Raw genomic sequence first — 7415 nt, forward strand, 5'->3', positions numbered from 1 at the left:
TGTCTTATTTTAGATTCTACATACAGTGATATCATATGGTATTTGTCTTTCTCTTTCTGACTTACTTCACTTAGTATGATAATCTCTAGTTGCATACATGTTGCTGCAAATGGCATTATTTTGTTCTTTTTTATGGCTGAAAACACCCATATTTCTGACTCTAAGATTTATCTTATCATGACCTCACAATGTTTCTTTAAAGAATTTTAGTAAGTAATAACACAATAAACATCCATTTTTCAATTGTCAAAAATATGTCTCATGTTATTATACTGCATGTTTTTAACTTCATATTTGTAAATTTAAGCACAGCTATTTATTTTATTTTAGCTTATAGACAGTTTTCCAAAGAACATATGTGTACTTCATTTCAGAATAACACAAAATTAAAGACAATGTATTAACTTTAAAAAACAATTAAATTAAAATTGAATTGCATATGTTTACAGATTTTTCAAAAACTGAAAACTCTGACTATATATAGAAGTTAAAATTTTCTAAAACCATACATGATTACATGGGTGTGGTTTGCTACCAATTATTTGTACTTCTTGTTAAAAACAAAGCCACAATTTTTAAAATTTCCAATTTGCACCATCTATTGTTATATCACCACTTATGTGATAATGTAAGAAATAACATTTAATCAAAAAATCAATTTCCTTTGGAGTCCTCAATGCACACACTATATTAGAGAATAACATTAGCTCTTATAATAAACTAGTACGTCACATTAGTTTCCTAAATCTTATGGTGTAAAATTAACCTCCAAAGGAAATATTTTTCATTCATTAAGTTAAAGATTTGAAACTGCAAATTATTAAACATGTGTGCCTAAGAACTTAATTTTAATTGACTTTAGGCCCCGTATATTATGTTTATTTGAAGCACTTTAAAAAATTAACAACATATGTTTGTTAATGCCTTTTGCTGTTCGGCTCTCTGAAAACTAGCTGCATACTGACTAGTGTAGATAAAGAGAATTTTGCGGTGACAAGGGTAACTTCAGACAAGTTTACTCTTCAGGACTTTGGATTGTTTCTCTTATTGTGTCACTGAATAATCAAGCATGGTCTTAGTGGCAACTCTGCTCAGAAACTCACTTTGATGATACTGGGAACACCAGTTCTCCCAGTCTTTCAAGAGGATATAAGTGACTCCTATGAGTGTAGACTTACAAAGCATTTGGGCAAAATTAACAGAGATGAATAAATTGCTGAAGTTAAAGAACAGTTACTATTTATTTCAGAGAGAAGGTGAATCCAATAATGGTCATCAAAAATATGCAAGTAAGTAAAGTCTGCCATCAATTGGCTAATTCGACATAATGTACCTGGATTCACCATCTCTTCACCAACCCTTCCCTTTCTAACCCTTTAATCATCACTATCTTCCCAGCTTCTCCCCGCCAGGAAATCCCCAGGTACCAGGTACCAGACAGTGTCTAAGGTGTCCCACCAGCTGGCTAACATCAGTCTCAGGACCAGATGTCCAACACACCAGGTGACCCATTCAGGGTCCACTTCCAGAGACTCGCCCTCCTCCTGCTTGCCCTTTTGTTCTCTTTATTGATCATTAGCGCCCAAGAGTCTGCTGCTTTTAAGTGCCTATTTGATTTTTGGTGTTTTCAATCTGAATAGTTATGATTCCATGATTTGCCTCTTGGTGCCATGACTGAAGATGCTGTTGCCCTAGTATCTCCTTCCCACCTCCCCTTGGTTCCTGCAATATTCCCCCCAGAATATTCCTTATCCCCCTATAGCAAATCTGGTAAGATATTTGATCCTAATAAGTATATGACAATTTGATGTGTTTACAGATTGACAAACTGTGGACAAAACTGAACTTCACATTTCAACAGGTGAATACTAACCTATAAACATGATAGGAGTGAGAACTTGCCAAAATATGTCTTTATCTTTATTAAATTTTTTACACCCAGACCCAATCGTGTGTTGTGTTTGATTAGTCTGTGGAAGATAGGATAGCTGAGAAATTCCCTGTAGCTGTTTCATGGCACACTAACATCAGCAACAGCCAGTTATCTGGGACATAATTTAGAAATCGCAGGAACTCAGATTTGAACTCCTGTAACTGTAAGAGAAGATTAAATGAGAAATTGGAGACAACTTTTTGTTTTCACATACACCAACTCACAAAGCCTGACAATATCTTCATTCAACGTACACTAGGTAATGATCATTTGTTTACCATCTGTCCTTTCCTTTGCCAATCTTTCTTCTCCTCAGTTCTCATCCCCTCCCTTGCCCTATTCCCCTCTTACCTAGCCTCACTAACTCTGAACCTCTCCTAAGATGTTGTCAGCCTTGGTACTATTTCCTTCTACACTTACTGGCATAGAACCTTCCAGATTGTAGTAGACTCTGCATCTGCCCATCAATCCTACCCATCCTCCATCTTCTGACAATGTGTCCTATACTACCTTCTAATCATCAAGATAAACACAAAATCTAGTCTGAGATAATTATAAGGTCCTCTTCCTCTAGATACAGTAGTTAGCTCAGGGCTGAACACAGAACCTAAAATCAGAAACCTGCACCAATACTCCTCTAACTAGACTAGGACGTGAGTCCTTGCTTTGGGGGTCATGGACCTGAACCTGAAAAGATAAGAACCAGGGGATACCAGCAGCCATTATTTCAACCATATGGAGAAAATCTGTTTAAAGTAATAAAGCAGGGAGAAGCAGAGACAAAAAATAGAGTGAGAGAAAGTAAAGGAGGAAGAAACAGAGACAGATACAGAAAGACTGAGGCTGATGAGCTCGACTGAGTTGGATTTATGTCACTGGCACCCAATGAGTTCTGACTAACACAAAAATGGGGGAACCGGGTTGTCATAAGAGATGCTCAATGTGGACACGACTGAGTTGATAAGGGGCGGAAAGGAATGGTAAATTCTCAACCCAGACTGGAAACTTGGCAATTGAATTATTCAGGAAAAAAAAAAAAAGCATCTGGTTAAACTACTGCCTGCTGTGTCTTAGGACTCGGGTGTGGTTTGACACCTTACTTTTTTCCCAGTACAACCAAGGACCAAGGAAATGTGTATCAGGATAGAATCTTATCAATTTAGGTCCCTGAGTGATCCACAATATGAGAATCAAACTTTTGCGGGGATGGCCTTTTACTGTAGTGCAACCTAGCATGTACCGGCTGATTCAGATATTGGTATAAATCGGGAGACTGGGATTGACATATACACACTTCTACATATAAAATAGGTAACTAGTAAGAACCTACTGTAGAGCACAGGGAAGTCTACTCAGTACTCTGTAATGACCTATATGGGAAAAGAATCTAAAAAAGAGTGGATACATGTATATGTATAACTGATTCACTTTGCTGCACAGCAGAAACTAACACAACTTTGTACATCAGCTAGACTCCAATAAAAATTAATTTAAAAAGTAAATTGGTAGTTAGATGTGGTGTGCTGTCATAACAACCAAAAGAAAATTTGTCACCCAAGGGGAAGGGGGTGAAGGGATAGAGTTGGGGATCAACTTGTACACACGACTATATATAAAACGGGTAGACCAACAAGGACCTACTGTAGAGCACAGGGAACGCTACTCAATATTCTGTAATAACCAATAAGGGAAAAGTATCTGAAAAGGAATAGATACATATGTGTATAAGTAAATTACTTTGCCGTACACCTGAAACTAACACAACAATATAAATCAACTATACATCAATTTAAAAAATGATTAGGAAAAAGACTTTTTAATTTGAATAAAAACAGGAAAAAAGTCATTAAATCAAAAAATACATGTAATGAAAGATCAACATTTAATAAAATTAATAATTTTTCCAAAAAAAAGAAAATAGGTGGTGTTGGCTTCAAAGCCAGGGGGCAGACAGGAAGGAAACTGTTGTCAGAAGCTGTGAGGATACTTATCCGGGGTTGAGTAATGGCAAAGCACTTGGTAATATCATTACCAGTGATAACCCGCAATCCGCTAGTACACCTAATGAATGTATAATCCTAGGAGAAAAGATTCTAGAAATGTAGTAGGATGTATTGGTTGCTGCTGCCTATGTTCCACAAGATTTTATAAAAAACACATGAGCTTAGTAAAGAATTTGCCAGTTTGCAAAAAATAAGTGAAGGGAAATAGAGTCCAGCAATTCAGGATTTGACTGATTAGGACTGTGCTTCTCAACCACAACTAGTAAAAGAGAAAACTGAACAATTCCCTTAGTGACAAAGGTCAATCAAAATCAGCCTTGTAGTAAGGATTAAATTAAGGGTGTTGCCATGACATCCACTGTTAAAATCTTTGAAGGCACTAAAATATCTGAGTAAAGGTCCAACTAAGAGTGCGGTTTGGGAAATCCTTCCAATTGGACCAAATGGATCAGGGAAAAGACAAAGGAAGTTGCTGGCAGTAAATCGTTAAATGGAGAGGGGGGGTATGGGGGCAAAAAAAGCAGCACAGCAAATCAGCGAATTAGGTTCACGAAATCTTTCTGAGAAAAGAACTAATATAGAGGTGGCTGTCGACACATGAAACTAATTGGAATTCAATAAATAAGAAAACAGCCAGGGCTTCCCTGGTGGTGCGGTGGTTGGGAGTCCGCCTGCCAATACAGGGGACGCGGGTTCGGGCCCCGGTCCGGGAAGATCCCACGTGCCACGGAGCGGCTGGGCCCGTGAGCCGTGGCCGCTGAGCCTGCGCGTCCGGAGCCTGTGCTCCGCAACCGGAGAGGCCACAACGGTGAGAGGCCCACGTACTGCAAAAAAAAGAAAAAAAGAATACAACGAAGCCCTTGAAAGGTTTGAATTGTACTACCACAAGGACTACTAGCCTGAGCTAAAAAAAAATAAAAATAAAAATAAAAGACAGCAATTGTCCTGTTTATAAAGCATCCTTGGGGGTACCCAACAAACTGAAGGCAAGAAAGAGGTTGTGAACTCTGATCAACCCCAACTCTGGACTTTGAAGGGCATATTCTTCAATGCCACTTTGGATGTGGAGAAATCAGATAATGAGGAAGAGGGGCTTTATGAGTGCCGACCAAGGGCCACAGTGGACAGTGGAGAGGGAAGCCCCCGAAACTGGGAGCAGACTCGGCTTAGTTAAGCCTCGGAGCGAGGGACCCAGCAGGATTTCCAAATCGCTACACTCGACCATCTGCAGGGTTTCCCTCAAACATCCCCTTGCTAACGAGAATGTTTACGGCAGTTATCTTGCCCTGGTCCACCAACTGCATACTGGGGGTAGAGAGCTTGTCTTTTTCATTCATAAATGTTTAGTCAGGAGAACCCACAGCTAGATATCATGTCAGAACGACCCACCCTGCATCACCCAGAGACCCTGAACTGTGCACTTGATACCTTAACTTCTGGAATGTCTCCCTTGGGAAAGATATTAGTTTATTAAGCCTACAGGGGATCAAAAAGGCCGAGAGAAGAGGTCATTAGTGCTGTTCATCAAAATATTTCTGCTCTCCTTCCAGGAAGGAAGGGTTGGAGTTTCCTTCCCTTACCACGTTGAAGTTAAGCCAATGAAATGCGAGCAGACATGATGTGTATCACGTTAAGAGCCATTTGCATGGGAAAGGGAACATGTGTATGTTCCCTTTTTACTGTCTTGCTGATCATGGATGGGTGCATCAATATGGACCCTCCAGCAGTCTGGTGCCTGAGAGATCGTGGTGATCAGAGCCCCCTGCTGACCCACAATGGCCATATAAAGGGAGAAAGAAATTTCTGTCAATTTAAACAACTGGGATTGTGTTGCTGTATTTTATCACATCATCATCATAGTCTATACTGACCGATAGCCCTTCTGAAAGCAAAAGGGAAAAAAAACAAATAAGTTTGTAAAGAGAAGTCTTTTCTGCAAAGATCATTATAGGTCGGATAATGTTATTTTCTATGGCTTTGCAAAAATCCAACTCTGCGTCCAAATCAAGAGTTGGCGACCTGAGTAGGAAGGGGAAATACCTACCTGGAAAAAGCCAAAGGAAGTAGGAAACGCTGACTTTCCAGCTTTTCTCCAAGATGCTGCACAGGACAGCCTCTGAGTGACGGAGGTAACTATGGCCCCTCCATCAAGCACCAATCGCTGGAACGTACGTACCCTGGAGCGGGTGACAGATTAGCTCTACACGTGGCCCACTTGTATTTCCTTGCCTTGAAGCCAGGTAGCAGCCTTCGAACTAAGGGTCAGGGACTCCCAAAAATGCTAAAAGGGAAAAAGCTGCAAAGGCAGTGCCGTAATTCATCAACCAAGACTCTAAAACCTCTGGTTATTAGCTAATGAGCGGTCCGAAGCTAACCCGCTGGCAGTCGCCCAGAGGTCTAAGGGACTTGGGCTACCAGAAAGCCCAGAGCCTGGACCAGATCAGTGGTTCCCTAATCACGATCCATAGACAGGACCTGGAGAAGTCTGCACTTGTCTGCAGTTAAACGAGACAGAGACAATGTCATCACTTTTAATGAAACTAAACATATTCAACTGAGAGAACTCTTCTGTGTTTGAACGTTATATCTTCCCTAATTTTGTGGTACTCAAATGTCCTTACATTTATAAAATGATGGTGAAAGATAATGGTAAATATGGCTTTCGTTGTTGTTCTTAGTGTTTTTACTTTGCAAAACTGTTTGGTAACTCTGTTGTCCCCGTTGTTATTATTAAAATTCTAGTTAATTATAAAAGAATTATTCTCACTGCTGTGGCCTCTCCCGTTGCGGAGCACAGGCTCAGCAGCCACGGCTCACGGGGCCCAGCCGCTCCGCGGCACGTGGGATCCACGTGGGATCCTCCCGGACCGGGGCGCGAACCCGCGTCCCCTGCATCGGCAGGCGGACTCTCAACCGCTGCGCCACCAGGGAAGCCCTGATGGAATCTTAAAGAAACCGCTTTCACCATCCTCTGGAGCTGCACTGTCAGGTATAACAGTCATGAACACACATGGCTGTTGAGCACTCGAAGCGTGCCAGTCCAAACTGAAATGTGCCGTGTTGCATGTGTGAAACACACACCAGATTTAAAAGACAGTTAAAAAAAGGAATAAGATATCTGATTCATAATTTTTATATTGACTGCATGTTGAAATGGTGCTAATTTAGCACCATTAAGTTAAAGAAAATGTATTATTAAAATTAATTTCACCTGTTCCTCTTTTTTGTCTATGCCTACCAGAAAATCTTAAACCACGTATGTGGCTCATGTTTTATTTCCATTGGACACCCCGGTTCTAAGTCAAGTGTGCTCACGATTAGCCATGATAAGATCCTGCTCTTCCTGGCAGCGGCTTGTTTGCGTGCCTTTGCAGTCAACGAGACCACAAGAGCTGACGTACGTCTGTGACCCAGCAGTGTCACCTGCCTCACTACAGCCTCTACTCCCTCTCATCGTCTACATCCCATGGTCATGACAC

The sequence above is a fragment of the Kogia breviceps genome, chromosome 6 (assembly GCF_026419965.1).
Source record: "Kogia breviceps isolate mKogBre1 chromosome 6, mKogBre1 haplotype 1, whole genome shotgun sequence".
NCBI lineage: Eukaryota > Metazoa > Chordata > Mammalia > Artiodactyla > Physeteridae > Kogia > Kogia breviceps.